Source organism: Dermacentor andersoni, chromosome 3 (assembly GCF_023375885.2).
Source record: "Dermacentor andersoni chromosome 3, qqDerAnde1_hic_scaffold, whole genome shotgun sequence".
NCBI classification, from domain to species: domain Eukaryota; kingdom Metazoa; phylum Arthropoda; class Arachnida; order Ixodida; family Ixodidae; genus Dermacentor; species Dermacentor andersoni.
The window spans coordinates 167488156-167504528 of NC_092816.1; the positions used below are offsets into that span (position 1 = coordinate 167488156).

General features: G+C 50.3%; 1 pseudogene; it reads right to left on the reverse strand.

Annotated features, from left to right (window-relative positions):
- Nucleotides 1-1392: 1392 nt before the first annotated feature.
- LOC126524184 (uncharacterized) lies at nucleotides 1393-4278 on the reverse strand (annotated as a pseudogene).
- Between the last annotated feature and the right edge of the window lie 12095 nt (nucleotides 4279-16373).

The following is a 16373-nucleotide window of genomic DNA, read 5'->3' on the forward strand; positions in this document are numbered from 1 at the left end:
CAGCGGCATGGCGGCAGCAACGCGGGGCGGTGTTTCGCCGCTCGCGGCGGCGTGGGACGATCCGTGGGTACTCGTCGCCAGTGTCACGAGGATCCCATCCTCGTCGCCAGTGTCACAATGCACCCTGGTTCGTGAACAAGGGAGGGCTCGAGGCACCCTCCGTTAGACGGACGCTCCGCAGCGTGGTAGTGCTGAACCACGACCGGCTTTATTACTCGCCACCTGCTCACTACACGAAGAACAGACGTCCTGTTCACAAGAATAAGAATAGGACACACATTCGGCACTCAACTTTCTCCTGACCGGTAACGAGCCACCAACCTGTGGTAGATGTGGCGACAGGCTTTCCGTCCTCCACGTCTTTCTGGAGTGCCGGGAAGGCAAAAGAGAGAGAAGAAAACATTTCCTTTTGCATACAGCCATCACGTCCCTCTGCATCCGGCCATGTTTCTTGGTGTAGAACCGCTTTTTAAGACCAAAGCAGTCCTCGTTTTCTTAAAAGATGTTGTGCTACATGTTACAAGCCCATTCATTTCGTAGCGCATCCTCTTTTCAGAGGATATCGCTAGGATAGATTCTCTGTATAGCACATGCCTCAGGCCCTTGGGTTTCAAGGGCCCCGGTGAGGCAGTTGTGGTCTAGACAATTTTATACATGTAGACAAGAACATTTTATATATTGCATCATTGTTAATACATTTTAATGTTTATAGTACACGCCAATAGTCATTCCCATAATTTTATTACTCGTACGTTTTATGGAATTTGCATCAACCCTTTTAGGCCCCTTTACAGCCACGGCACATTAAGATCACAGAACCCATCAGTCCACTGCGAACTCATTAACATTAGCATGGCGCTCTTTGGCCACACCTGGCCCTTGCGTCATTAAACATGAAATATTCATTCATTCATTCTCTCATTACGCCAGCTCCTACGGCGGCGCGTGTCCGCGTAAATATCACGTGACTGTTCAGGAGGGACGGCGTGCCGCAACAGGTGGCGCCACAAGTTACCCTCATTTCGGCAGCGCCCGCCGTACGCTTCTGTTAGCTTCAGTACGCTTGCGTACGCTTGCGCTGGCATGTTGCCGGTAGGCCGAGTTAAACGGCATCGTTTTTTAAGCACGCACCGCAAAGACGTGTTAATATTCTTCAGATGCAATAATCGTGGACAGCTTTCTGTATACAGTGGTAGTTGAGCTCGCGAGAACAGCGCAGAAGCAGGCGTCTCACGCTCGTAGCAATTCCCCTGCATAGCCACAAAAAGCTGTACCCGACTGAAGGCTGATAGAGGTAATATTTTTCTTTGTCAGCGCAGCAGTTTTGCAGCTAAAACAAGCTCAAAGAGCGTTTGTAGTGGTGGGCGCGGCTCTGGTGCTACTCGAGCGGCGTTTTTTTTTTGCGCCCACAGCTGCACAATCTCAACGCGATTGCTTCTGTTCTGTACCTAGCAGCATCCCAGGGCGAGGCCGCCCTACTTTCCGCCAATTTACGATAAAAAGCGCGCTGTGCACACTTCTTACTCACTTGTTTTCAGGAGCGTTCACCCGATTGTTAATCATATCAAGACGCACTCTACATGAAAAATGAATAAAACCAGAATAGAAAAGCTTGTTTGCCAGACACAATAGCCGGTCGTGGCCAGAACTTTATTTCAGGTCAGCCAGATTCTTACACTTTTAGGACCTTTCGTGATTTCGGTTTGGCATTAATTAATTTTCGTTTGGCGTGCTCTTCTGTGAGATCAGAGGCAAAATTGGACAAAATGGCCTCACAAACTTCTGGACAATCAGCTTTAGCAGGGCCCTTCTGTGAGGCTCTGTGGTGTCCTTCAAGCACACAAACAGCGGGTTTTTTGTAAGTGACGGCAGCACTTGGTCTGCAAACTTCTTAAGCGGCCTTGATGCAGCACCTTCCAGGCGGCTGACGAACCCTACGAAAGCCAAGGTAGGGTACGATAGCCCTCCCCGGTCCATGCCTGCTATGATGGCAGTAGTAGTAGACTGAGAGGCTTGTGCCCTCAAATTAATGAGACATCCCTCACATGCAATGCAGTCTTGCACGGCTCTGACCAAGAAGCCAGCAATCATTGCCAGTGTGCTGGCTCGAAGGCTTCGTTGAGGGGCACCTGAAAGAATGAAGGCAGATTGGAACTTAATGACACTCTGAAAAATGCTATTGGCAGCATTTCAGTCCTAAATCAATCTTTCGCAAGCACAGTGCCCAAATATTGGTAGTATGTCCTTAATTCATGCAAACAGATATTTGTCAATGGCTATAAGACAGCTGTTTAGGCGACAACACTTTTCCGAGGTCACCGTTCAGGCACAGCTAAGTGCAGAATGAACGCTGTCCCTTCCTCTTGGTGGAAGCCTCACTCGTTGATCCCTTCGTTCAGACCCTAAATGTTATTTTTGGACAGCACCTGAACTCACTGTTTTAGATCAATATCTCTACTTTTCTGAGAAGCAGAATCCTTAAAACTTGGATGACGGAAATGGCACCAGGTCTTCTAGCTTTTCACTTTGAATTTAGAAGCTGCATGTGTTAATTTAGCATACAAAGGTCAAATTATTAAAGGATTGTCCCAGCATACTTGGATAGCGCTCCAGTGCAGCGAGATGTGGGAGCAGAAGCTTCTTGATACCACTGTCGGAAGTGGCCTTCACAGGAATGAGAAACAGTTTTGATGTCTTCCCCAGCGAGCCCACCACACCCCCAGCATTGACACTGGATGACGCGTGGATGATTCCAGTCACCAATATTTTCTGTAGAGATGATAGGGTTGCGTAGGCATCGGTTTGGTCATTGGACCCATTCAATTGTCGTATTGTAGAAAATAGTGACTCTACATCGTCACTTGAGAACTTAGCTGTGAGCACAAAATGAAACCCGGAGTTTAATAGGAACTTTGTGCATAGCACTGTCGACATGCTGGTCACTCTCAGTGCCTCATATGTCTCGTCAGGCAGGAATTCCATCTTATATTATACGCCTTCTTTCCATTCCATGAAGTCCATCAGAAAGTCTTTTTCTAGCCATGAAAATCTGAAAAAGAAAGGTTTGCAAAGTAATAAATTAGCGCATGTCACAAGAAAAGCAGCAAAGACCTTCAGTAGCTGTTAATAAAGAAAACCTGCTTTCCATTAGCTCCACACCAGAAGCCGAAACTTGAATATTCAACTCTACAAATCCATGCTTTCATCAGTAAAATACGTCCATGACTGAGTGGTTATGGTGCTCGGCTGCTGACCTGGAAGACGTGGGTATGATCCCGGCCACGGCGTTTGCATCTTGATGTAGGCAAAATGATAAAAGCCTGTGTATTTTGCCGCGTCAACATGTGCTAAACCCCAGATGTTTCAAATTATATGCAGCCCTCCACTACGGCATCCCTCATAGCCTGTGTCGCTTTAGGAAGTAAACCCCGCAAACCATAAATCGGTAAAAGATGGTCAGCATAAACACTAGCGAAACTAAGACACACCTCTCGTCTTCTGCACAGTAATATGGCATCCTCAAGGCATCTCTGCTTGTCCAGTGGGCAGTGGGGCTCTTAATATTATGGAGCATAAAGCATTTGTGCACCAATTCCATGAATTCCACTGTTGGCAGGCAGTCGCCGAAGCCAGGAGCTCCAAGGCTCTGACCATGTTGCTGCGAAAATCGCAGGACTGTGGTGACCTAAACGAGAATAAGAATCAATGATGATCATTCTTCTAATATAGCTGATCACCCTGCTTAATGCTGCGAAGTCAAGGAGGAAAAATGTTATTCAGTACGTGCAGTAACCCAGAAACTGATCCTTTACGTTGGAAGCGAGGATCCTTTACACAGCCAACAAACTATATGCTTGCATACTTTACCTGTGGCGAAAAAACCTGAACAGCCCTGTTGACGTTCATTTTTTTGGAAATTTATCGGCCACAGGTGCTTCTTGGTCAGGCACCTCACCAATTTGAAGGCGCCTTGCTTTTCCTGAATCTTGTACAGCAGTCTGTAACAAGGCGAAACATTAGTCAAGTTTGAATAGCTGAAGCAGAAATGCCATCTTTATACCTTAAGAAGTCTGGAAGGATGAATTTTCCATTTCTGAACAGTCTCTTCACTTCAAGGAACTGGGATCTGATGTTTTTCATTATGTGGCAATAGTCAAAAGACAGGAAAAGTTCACGATCGGAATACAGAGGGTGCCTGAAAAAAATTACATTCACAGAAATTAGCCTAGCTGTGGTGAAAGTTCTAAATGACATGCTTACAATGAAATATCATAAGAAGCCAACAAACACTGACACCAAGGACAACATAGGGGAAATTACTTGTGCTTAATAACTGAAATAATGAAACGATAAATAAATGGAAATTAAAGTGGATGAAGAAACAACTTGCCGCAGGTGGGAACCGAAACCACAACCTTCGCATTTCGCGTGAGATGCTCTACTAATTGAGCTACCGCGGCGCTGTTTCCCCATCAACTTTCTTGGGTATTTATGTGTCCTATATATATGGTTCCCACTGCTTACCTTCTGCTTGGCGAGAAATTATCTTGAGCCACTGGGTCCGCAGTTGTGTTACAGGAAACTCGTGGAATGTGATACCCTTCGCTGTGCGCCCGCTCGATTTGCAGAGCGGAACGCAGCAATACACCATTGCGGGCGATGATTTTTACGGCCTACCAAATGTAAAGGCTCTCAGCAGTAATTGAGTTCTTGGTACGTATGCGGGCAGCAATCAGAACAGCCGGAAGCACGGTGTTCAGACGCGCACAAAAACACAACGAAGAAGCCGCCACTGCTACCGCTACACTCTAAGAACAGTTTACACCCTTTGGCGTGCCCCTTCTGCCACACAACGATAATCGTCATCTGCCTTGATGCGTTTCCTTTCTTTAGCGCCGCGAGCCCGGAACTTTCCAGTAACGAACGGCACGCGCGTTATCAGGATAGAACAGTTTACACCCTTTGGAGTACCTCTTCTGATAACGCGCGTGCCGAGCAGATGGTGTGAAGACCCATGTTTCCGAACTCCTGGCGGACAACTGCCTGGATCAGGGAAACCGTGACTGCAGGTGCGTTGGTGGGGCTGGAGTCGAAGGCAGCCGGATAGGCGGCCTCTATCTCACGCCGGACGATCCTGGTAATATTGTCAGTATCGTCAGTGTTGTTGGAACGAGGAGCGTCGGCACAGGAAGATGTCGCTGGGGTGTTGGGCAGACGGGCAAACTGCTGGTCGATACGTCGGCCTTTAGCGAGTTCCAGGCGGCGGCACTCTTTTATAACTGCATCCACCGTCGCCACGTTGTTGAATACGAGCAAGTTGAAGGCGTCATCGGCAGTGCCTTTGAGGAAGTGGGAAACCTTGTCTGACTCAGTCATGTGTGCGTCAACGTTGCGGCACAGAGCCAAGACGTCCTGAATGTACGTGACATAGGGCTCTGTTGACGTCTGCACACGGCCGGGAAGCGCCTTCTGCACGGCAAGTTGGTGACCGTAGGGGTTGCCGAACAAGTCTCGGAGCTTTTGCTTAAGCGAATCCCAATTGGTGAGCTCATCTTCGTGCGTCCGAAACCAAACTGGAGGTGTGCCGCCGAGGTAAAAGACTACGTTGGCTAGCATGATAGTAGGGTCCCGCCGGTTATTGCGGCTGACGTGTTCGTACAGGCTGATTCAGTTCTCGACGTCCTGCCCATCTGTTCCCGAGAATACGCCAGGATAACGAGGAGCGGGGAGAGTGATGTAGACCGTCGAAGTGGCAGCAGGTATCGGAGGCGGCTGAGTTGAGTTGCCATCGCCGGGAGCCACGAAGGAAGGCTCGACGTACTGTCCACTGTGAAGCTCCGTGACGAGGTACAGGGAACGTCCACCTCCACCAGATATGTTACGTAAGAAGACGCAGATAAAAAGCTATATACAAGTATATTTAGAACATAATACGCCGCACTTGGCCAAGAGGCAACAGCCCGCGCTAGCCTCCCATCGTCGTCGTCGTCTTCTCACTGCTCGCCTCTTCGTCATTGGAAATACTGTTGTGTAGCAATATATAGATAAACGAGAAGAAAGTGGGTTAACCGAGGGGCCCGATTTTTATTAGTCATATAAGAAGCCAACAAACACACCAAGGACAACATAGGGGAAATTACTTGTGCTTAATAAATGAAATAAAGAAACGATAAATTAATGGAAATTAAAGTGGATGAAAAACAACTTGCCGCAGGTGGGAACCGAACCCACAAGCTTGTTTATTCATCCACTATGTTGTCCTTGGTGTCAGTGTTTGTTGGCTTCACACACACACACACACACACACACACACACACACACACACACACACACACACACACACACACACACACACACACACACACACACACACACACACACACACACACACACACACACACACACACACACACACACACACACACACACACACACACACACACACACACACACACACACACACACACACACACACACACACACACACACACACACACACACACACACACACACACACACACACACACACACACACACACACACACACACACACACACACACACACACACACACACACACACACACACACACACACACACACACACACACACACACACACACACACACACACACACACACACACACACACACACACACACACACACACACACACACACACACACACACACACACACACACACACACACACACACACACACACACGCGCACACACACTCACACACAGGGTTTTTCACGTAGCTTGAGCCAAATAAGAATGTGCAAATGCCACGTCGCTGGGAGATACTGAGATTTTTTGCATCCACCTAATTAGATAGTCTTAATAAACATCAATTACTATAATAAGATGAAAGGTCTACATGAAAAAAAATTCTAGAGCAACTTGAAAAGCTCCCGATACAGCTTTCTGTTGCTCAATACGGGCTACATAAAAGTATTTTTCAGACCGTCAAAGAACCCCGCGAATGCACGCAAAATTTCCGCGCGACTGGCCGCTCGAGGCACTTTACGTGTATTCGCGGGCATCTTTCACACTCGCAAAAGCACTTTTATGTACCGCGTATTCAGCAACAGAAAGCTGTGTCGGGAGTTATTTGTTGCTCTACAATTTTCTCATTTGCACCTTTCATATGTTTACAATTGGGAAGTTGATTATTACTTTACCTTGGTTGTGTCCGGCTACGTTGCATGTGCATATTTTAATTTTTGGCTCAAGTTAAGTGAAACACCCTGTAGCGCTGAAGCACATGCCAATTCTTGGTAGTTTTAAATTTTTGTCACGTTCGGAAAATTAATTACTCACACATGTAAATATACTACGTGTAGACAAATCTCAACGCGAATTAAGACGAAGAAACACACATCGAAAGGAAGGGCACCTTTGTTGTTTCAGTCCATAATAGTTGTACCAAAAGTACCGAAAGTTACGAGTTGGCATGCATTCATGCCTGGGAAGTTACAAGCAGGGAGAAAAAACGCGTGCACATGCATAGTGTCGCGTGGTGGTGACGGTAAAGAACACATTAGCAATGCTGTGAACGACAAAACTAACTTTTATTGGGCGAACCTGTGCCCACAAAACAGGCTACACTTATAGCACAACGATAGCGGCGAACACAGTCGGCGATCGTCGAAAATCTGATCAACGGGTCAAGCGCGTCGGCTTTTATACATAAATCGTCGAACGTTCCAGACTGATCGCTGGGACCCGCGCGTCTTCCACAAAGTTCTACATTATTCGCGTCGCGCGCACATTTAATCAGTTTTCACAAGGTTCGGTCACAGACAGCGGATGGAACCATTGATAACATTCCAGAAACTTCCGATACATGCAGGCGCGTCCTGCACCGTGCGATAACATTTGTTAGGCAGTGAAACGTGTCGCCCGATAAAGACAAGTACACGTATCAATACCCCCTCTTAAAAAGCATCGACACGATGCTGCAAACAAACGAAAGTAATAAAGAAAAGCACTCGTAGCAAAGAAAACAACAAAATAAGGAAGTTCGTCAGCCTGCGTAAAAGGGCTTCAGACGCACTACGTGGACCACTTCAGATCGTGCCCGGCGCCGCTGTGACTGCGAAATGCCGTCTGGCACGACCTCATAGTCCAGTTCGCCAACACGTCGGATGATCTTGTAGGGTCCCAAATAGCGTCGCGATAGTTTCTGACTGAGTCCTCGTCGACGAATTGGGGTCCAAACCCAAACACGGTCACCGGGCTGGTACTCGACGAAGCGTCGTCGGCGGTTGTAGTGTCGGCTGTCGGTACGCTGCTGGTTCATGATCCGTAGGCGGGCGAGCTGTCCGGCTTCTTCGGCGCGATGGAGATAGGTAGCAACGTCAAGATTCTTTTCCTCAGTGACGTGCGGCAGCATGGCGTCAAGCGTCGCCCTCGGGTTCCTGCCGTAAACCAGTTTAAACGGCGTGATCTGTGTTGTTTCTTGCACCGCCGTGTTGTAAGCGAAGGTTACTTACGGCTGGACGGCATCACAGGTCTTGTGTTCGACGTCGACGTACATTGCTAGCATGTCGGCGAGGGTTTTATTCAGGCGCTTCGTAAGACCATTCGTTTGTGGATCGTAGGCAGTTGTCCTCCTGTGCCTTGTCTGACTGTACTGAAGAATGGCTTGGGTGAGCTCCGCTGTAAAGCCCGTTCCTCTGTTGGTGATGACTTCTGGGGCGCCATGTCGCAGCAGAATGCTTTCGACGAAAAATTTTGCCACTTCGGCTGCGCTACCTTTCTGCAGAGCTTTAGTTTTAGCGAAGCGGGTGAGGTAGTCCGTCGCCACGACGATCCACTTATTTCCGGATGTTGACGTTGGAAACGGTCACAAGTCCATCCCGATCTGCTGAAAAGGTCGGCAAGGAGGCTTGATCGCCTGTAGTAATCCGGCTGGCCGTGTGGGTGGTGTCTTGCGTCGCTGACAGTCTCGGCATGTCTTGACGTAACAGGTGACGTCGGCGGTTAGGCGCGGTCAGTAATACCTTTCTTGCATCCTCGATAGCGTTCGGGAGAAGCCGAGCTGCCCGGCGGTCGGATCGTCATGTAGGGCGCGCAGTATTTCTGGACGCAGCGCCGACGGAACAACAAGAAGGTAGTTGACGTGGACTGGTGAGTTTTTCACAAGTAGATTGAAGCGTGAAGGAAGATAATCCGCGCTTAAATGCCCTCGGGACAATGTCGGTGTGCCCTTCCAAATTCTCGACGAGGTCTTTTAGCTCCGGGTCGGCCCATTGCTGTTCAGCGAAGTCTTCCGCGCTTATCATTCCAAGGAAGGCGTCGTCATTCTCGTCATCTTGCGGCGGCGGGTCAATGGGGGCGCGTGATAGGCAATCGGCATCAGAGTGTTAACGTCCGGACTTATAGGTTACAGTGATATCGTATTCTTGTAGTCTGAGGCTCCACCGCGCCAGTCGTCCTGAAGAATCCTTTATATTCACTAGCCAACACAACGCGTGATGGTCGCTGACGGCCTTGAATGGCCTGCCATGTAGATGAGGGCGAAATTTAGCTGTAGCCCAAACGATGGCGAGGCATTCCTTTTCGGTCGTATACAGAATAGTTGCCTTCCGCTTTTGGCAGCGACCGGCTAGCGTAAGCTATCACCTGTTCGGCTCCGTTTCTCCTCTGGACTAGGACGGCACCGCGGCCTAGGCTACTGGCGTCAGTGTGGATTTCTGTATCGGCGTACTCGTCGAAGTGCGCAAGTACCGGCGGCGACTGCATGCGTCGTTTGAGTTTTTCAAATGCGTTGGCCTGCGGCGTTTCCCACTTCAACTCAACATCACATATAGTTAGACGTGTCAGCAGCTCAGCGATGTGTGAAAAGTCCTTGACAAAGCGCCTGTAGTAGGCACACATGCCAAGGAATCTACGCACTGCCTTCTTGTCAATGGTTTGGGGGAACTGTGCGATGGCAGCTGTCTTTTGCGGGTCTGGGCGTATACCAGATTTGCTGATTACGTGGCCTAGGAAAAGAAGCTCATCGTAAGCGAAGCGGCATTTTTCTGGCTTCAGAGTGAGTCCTGATGACTTGATGGCCTCTAGTGCTGTCGCAAGCCGCCTGAGGTGATCGTCGAAATTTCCGGCGAGGACGACGACGTCGTCCAAGTAATCGACACAGGTCTGCCACTTCAATCCTGCTAAAACCGTGTCCATCACGCGCTGGAACATTGCAGGCGCCGAGCACAGACCGAATGGCATAACCTTGAACTCGTAGAGGCCGTCTGGGGTGATGAAGGCCGTGTTTTCGCGATCTCTTTCGTCGACTTCTATTTGCCAATAGCCAGACTTGCGGTCCATCGACGAGAAGTATTTAGCGTTGCAGAGCCGGTCCAATGCGTCGTCTATTCGTGGTAGGGGGTATACGTCCTTCTTAGTGATCTTGTTCAGACGACGATAATCGACGCAGAAACGTAGCGTTCCGTCCTTTTTCCTCACCAAGACTACAGGAGATGCCCACGGGCTTTTGGACGGCTGGATGATGTCGTCGCGCAGCATTTCGTCCACTTGGCGCCTTATAGCTTCATGTTCTCGCTTCGAAACTCGGTAAGGGCTCTGGCGGAGAAGACGAGTGCACTCTTCGGTTATTATGCGATGATTTGCGACTGGGGTTCGTCGAATCCTTGATGACGTCGAAAAGCACCCTTTGTATCGTCGAAGTAAACTTCTGAGCTGTTGTTGCTTAATCATGGGGAGACTTGGATTTATGTCGAAGTCTGTTTCGGGAACTACGGTCATCCGGGTAGATGCGGCAGAATCCAAGACGACAAACGCATTGCTGGTTTCCAGAATTTCCTCGATGTATGCGATCGTCGTACCCTTGTTGATGTGCTTGAATTCTCGCTGAAGTTTGTCAGCAACACTTTCGTGTTTCCTCCGTGCAGTCGAGCGATACCTCTTGCGACGCAAATTTCGCGATCGAGCAGTAGACGTTGGTAGCCCTCGATGACGCCTTCTACTTCAGCAGGTGTTTCGGTTCCGAGCGAATTAACAATGCTGGAGCGAGGCTGGATGCTCACTTGATCTTCGAGCACATTCAAGGCGCGGTGACTAGGAAGGCTCTCCGGCGGTATCGCTTGATCTTCCGACAGCGCTATTGACTTCGACTTCAGGTCGATGATTGCACCGTGTTGGTTCAGGAAGTCCATGCCGAGAATGACGTCTCGTGAACACTGTTGGAGGATGACGAAGGTGGCAGGGTAAGTCCGGTCGTGAATAGTAATTCTTGCCGCGCACATTCCAGTCCGCGTTATAAGGTGTCCTCCAGCGGTCCGAATTTGAGGGCCTTCCCATGTAGTCTTAACTTTCTTCAACTGGGCGGCGACGTGTCCACTCATGACGGAGTAATCGACCCCTGTATCGACTAAGGCGGTGACTGCCTGGCCATCGAGAAGTACGTCGAGGTCGGTGGTTCTTTGTCTTGCATTACAGTTCGGTCTTGGCGTCGGATCACGGCTGCGTCGCATTGACCTGTGGCTGGTATGTGACGTCGTCAGGTCGTCTTTCGTCGTCGTATTCTTTGCTTCCGGACTTCGTCGGGACGGCGGCGTGTCGTTATGTCGTCGAGGTTGTTTCTTCGGCGTCTTCTTCGGCGGCGGAGGATCTTCGTCAGTTCGACGAAGACCAACCGCACCTCCATCGGTTGCTGCTTTTAGTTTTCAGGATGTGGGCTCGCAGAGCGGCCCCTGCCTGGGCCGTTGTATGGTCGGCGCTGCGGCGACAGGTAGCGGCCTGGTCACGGCGAACGGGATGGACGTCGAGGGTTCCACTGAGTGGCGGCGAGGTAGTCGGCGATATCGCGAGGTCGTTCGCCAATCTGTGGTCGCGGTGCGTTAACGGCGAACCTCGGAGTCCCATATCCCGGTATGGGCATCGGCGATAGATGTGCCCGGCTTCTCCGCAGTGATATAGCAAAGCGGACGGTGGTCGGGGGCGCGCGAAACGTCAGTCTTCCTTGGCATGCCGCATGGGGTGACGGGTTGGCGTGCTGGCGACGGGGGTGGTGGTGGACGACGAAACTGTGTCGTCACTGGGCTTGCCGTGGGCGTGGAGGGGGAACGTGACGGCGGGCTACAGCGGCGCATGTCATCGCTTGCGGCTGAGGCTGCGGCGATTCAGAGGCTACTCCGAGTTGTTGGAGCTCCTCATGTACGGCGTCGGCAATGGAAGCCACTTGAGGCCGTGATGACGGGAACACCTTTTGTAGCTCCTCCCGCACGACCGCTCGGATAGTCTCGCGCAGGTCGTCGGTGGCCAGGGACTGAACTCCGGCGTAGTTTGTCGAGTTAGTGCGGCGGTTGAATTGCCGGTTCCGCATTTCCAGTGTCTTCTCGATGCTAGTGGCCTCGCGAAGAAACTCCTCGACGGTCTTCGGTGGGCTCCGTACCATTCCGGCGAAAAGTTCCTCCCTTACACCACGCATCAGTAAGCGGACTATCTTTTCCTCGGACATTTCCGGGTCGGCGTGGCGGAATGGGCGGCTCATTTCTTCTGTGAAAATCGTGGTGGTCTCATTAGGCAGCTGCATTTGGGTTTCCAGTAGTGCTTGGGCTCGTTCTCGGCGTACGACGCTTGTGAACGTCTGCAGAAAGGTGGCTTCTCGGTCCTTAAACCACGTCCTGGCAGCGTCTTCCAATGCGAAGAAGACATGCCGCAGTTTGTCGTCGCTGTTAGCTGTTAAATGCAGCGACATCCATGTTTTAACACTTAACGATATGACATGCACTACACTTTCCCATAATCGTCCCTGTGTAAGACAGCCTTTCTCGCTTCATGTGAGGGAGCTTAGTGATGAAATACATGTCCCACTACTCGAGCTTCGCCTAATGCATCCAACCAAGTTGTTACCACCTTGGGAGTGGCAGGTCATAGGATGTGGCATATCCTTTTTAGAAGTAACAAAACACGCACCAGAGATCGCAATCCGTACGCATTTCCTAGAACTCCAGCACAGGCACTCCTGCGCAGAGTTCTACACAGACGCTTCGAAGTCTGATGCCGGCGTGTCCTATGCTGCCGTGGGCCCATCCTTCTCAGAATCCGATTCACTACATCCGGAAACAAGTATATTTACGGACGAGGCCTACGCATTACTGTCTGCTGTGAAGCATATAAGAAAATCAAAACTTCAAAAGTCAGCGATATATACAGACTCCCTAAGTGCTGTGAAGGCCCTGATGTCCCTCTATACACACAAAAATCCAGTACTTAATGAACTATATTCCGTCTTGTGTAAAGCGTACATATCTAACCAGCATATCATTATATGCTGGGTGCCTGGCCATAGGAGCATCGAGGGTAACGTTCTGGCGGACGAGATGGCCACGTCAATCGCATCGCAAGCTGTTAACCCTACCGCTGAGGTGCCTGTCACAGATCTGAGGCCTTTCTTGCGAAGGAGGCTGCGAGACCACTGGCAACGCATGTGGGATGCCGATATGAATAATAAGCTCCACCTTATAAAACCACAGCTAGGATTGTGGCCCTCTACTACAAAATCGCGCCGAACAGATGTCCTATTCTGTCGTCTCAGAATAGGACACACATTTGGCACCCATAATTTCCTACTGACCGGAAGTGAGCCTCCATTGTGTGGTAGATGCGGGGAGAGGCTGACCGTGCTCCACGTCCTTCTGGAGTGTCCGGAAGCCGAATCTGAGAGAATGAGACATTTTTCCTTAGCATACAGGCAGCACATTCTTCTTCATCCTGTAATGTTTCTCGGTCCGGAACCGCTTTTTAATGCAGACACAGTCCTAGGTTTCCTCAGATATGTAGTCCTACATTTTATTAGTCCCATCCATTCGTAGCGCTTCCTCTCTTTAGAGGATGCCGCTGGGATAGTTGCACTGTATAGCACATGCCTCCAGGCCCTTGTGTTTCAAGGGCTCTAAGAAGGCAGTAGTGCTCTAGCATGCGCAGTGCTCACCTGCGCAGTGTCACTTCAGCGCGGTCAGTCACTTGCGTCTCGCTGGTAGCACCCTCGGGTTCGGCTCGCCCGTCTGAGGGCGTTCGAATGTCGGTGCCTATTTGAGCTTGAGCCTGACTGTGACTGGTGTCGTCTCCTTGAGACTGCGAGCCTGCCGCTGCGTTCTGGCGCCTTTAGCCGTTGGTACTTGCATGGGAGCCTCGGGTTCCACCGCTTTTCTTCCCACGCTGGTCCTCCTGGTGTTTAGCTGGTCGAGGTGGCGGCGATCTTGGTCCCCATCTGCAGTCTTTACCGTTGCCATTCGCGAGCCTTCGGTGGACTCTACCGAGCCTGGTTTCCATTTGTCACCCACTCCGTAGTTCTTGAACAAGACGTCTTTGCACAGCGGTTGGCCACTGTTGCACTCATCTGCAGAAAGGAAATGTCGTGACACGACGTTGTGCAATAAAGAACGTGGCTGATATCCGAGAAGCATGCAAGCTGGGGTTTGCCTATTTGGCAAGGGAGTGCGCCGATAATGCGAAAGAATGTGGTCCAGCCGAGCTTGCAAACTGCCGCGTGTGTTTTTCTTTAACACTTGTTTGACAGTCCGTACTGCTCTTTCCGCCAGGCCATAAGACTGGCGTTTGTAGGGAGCTGTCCGCAAATGAGCGATGCCATTGCGCTTCATAAATGCCCTGAACTCTTCGCTAGTAAACTGCGGCCCGTTGTCCGTCACAAGGGTCCTCGGCAAACCGAACCGGCTGAACATAGTGTGCAGTGCTTCAATTGTCTTTGCCGAACTGGCGGTCTTCATGGCGGTAACCTCGATCCATTTCGTATGGGAATCAACCACAATCAACTACATGCTACCTTCCACAGGAACGGGAAGAGGTTTGTGATCTGTAACAAGCGTGAAATGATTCCCGAGCAGATATTCCCGGAACTTTGTAACCCCGAAGACAACAGCCAATGCCTCTCTTTCAATTTGCGCGTAATTACGCTCAGCAGCTGAAAGCGTTCGCAACCGGAACCCAATTGATCGATCTTGCTCATTTACTCTGTGATGCAGCACTGCGCCGACGCCACACGACGACGCATCGGTTTCCAAGATAAGCGGCTTACTTGGATCGTAGTGCCCCAAGGACCTAGCTTCCTCCAGAAGCCGCTTTGTTGCTCGGGACGCGTTATCTTGTCTCGGTCCCCACTGCCAGCGTGTGTTCTTTCTTAGCAGCTCATGCAGCGGCTCTAGAACAGTAGCGATGTTTCCCAGAAATGAGTAGTAGTAGGTCACGAAGCCCAAAAACGCCCGTAGTCCCATAAAACCGGTTGGATTCGGTATTTTCATTATCGCAGCAATGTTGTCCTTCTTAGGTAACAATCCGTTCGTAATTATACGATGTCCCAGAAATTCAACTTCTGCTTGTCGGAACTTGCATTTCTGCGGATTCAGCTTGACACCGTGTTGACAGAAACATCTGAAAACTTCACGCAGCGTCTCATAGTTGCCGCGCTTCTCCCCGACTACCACATCGTCCAAATATACTTGACTGCCTGGAATGCCTTGCAGGATGCCGTCCATACGTCTCTGAAAAATCGCTGGAGCAGAGGCTAGACCAAAAGGAAGCCTATAAAAGCAAAACAGGCCTTTCGGAGTGTTTACGACCAAGATCTTCTTCGTTTCCTCGTCAAGCGGCAACTGACTGTAAGCATCTTTCAAGTCGATAGTGCTGAATACTGCACCACCGTTTAGGTTTGCAAAGATATCCCGTATTTTTGCCAATGGGTACTGCTCCGTGACACATGCAGCATTTGCGGTCACCTTAAAATCACCACACAACCGAATGGAACCATTCTTTTTGATAACGGGAACCAGAGGCGTGGCCGAGTCTGCACTGTAGACAGGCAAGAGAATGCTATGCTTAACAAGTCTGTCTATTTCATTTGACACTTGTTCCCGCATTGCATATGGCACAGGACGTGCTTTGCAGAACCGCGGCATCGCTTTTTCGCGCAACCGCAAATGGACTGCGGCTCCATCAATTAGCCCTAGACCTGGTGTAAACAAATCGCCGAACTCCTCTTAGAGCGCGCTAACCAAAGTACTGTCAGGAACATTTTGCTCACTGGAGGTTTCCTCGCCGAGAATGTCGAGGACGGGCCTTCCGCTACGCTCAAATGCGCGGATGACATCGCACCCGCACAAGTTGGGGCCATCGCTCTGCAGTACGGTTAGAGTTGCATCTAGGGTCTTTCCCGCGTACGATACCGGAAGCTTCAGCTGACCCCTCTCGGGAAGCTTGCCAAGAAAGCAGGACAACTGCGAGGACGTCTCGCGGAGCGCAGGCCAGGCATGCCGATGCTTGCAGTATGTTTCCCACGTAATGATGGAGACAGGCGATCCGGTGTCCACTTGCATTGTCAGCGGAATTCCGCTCCAGC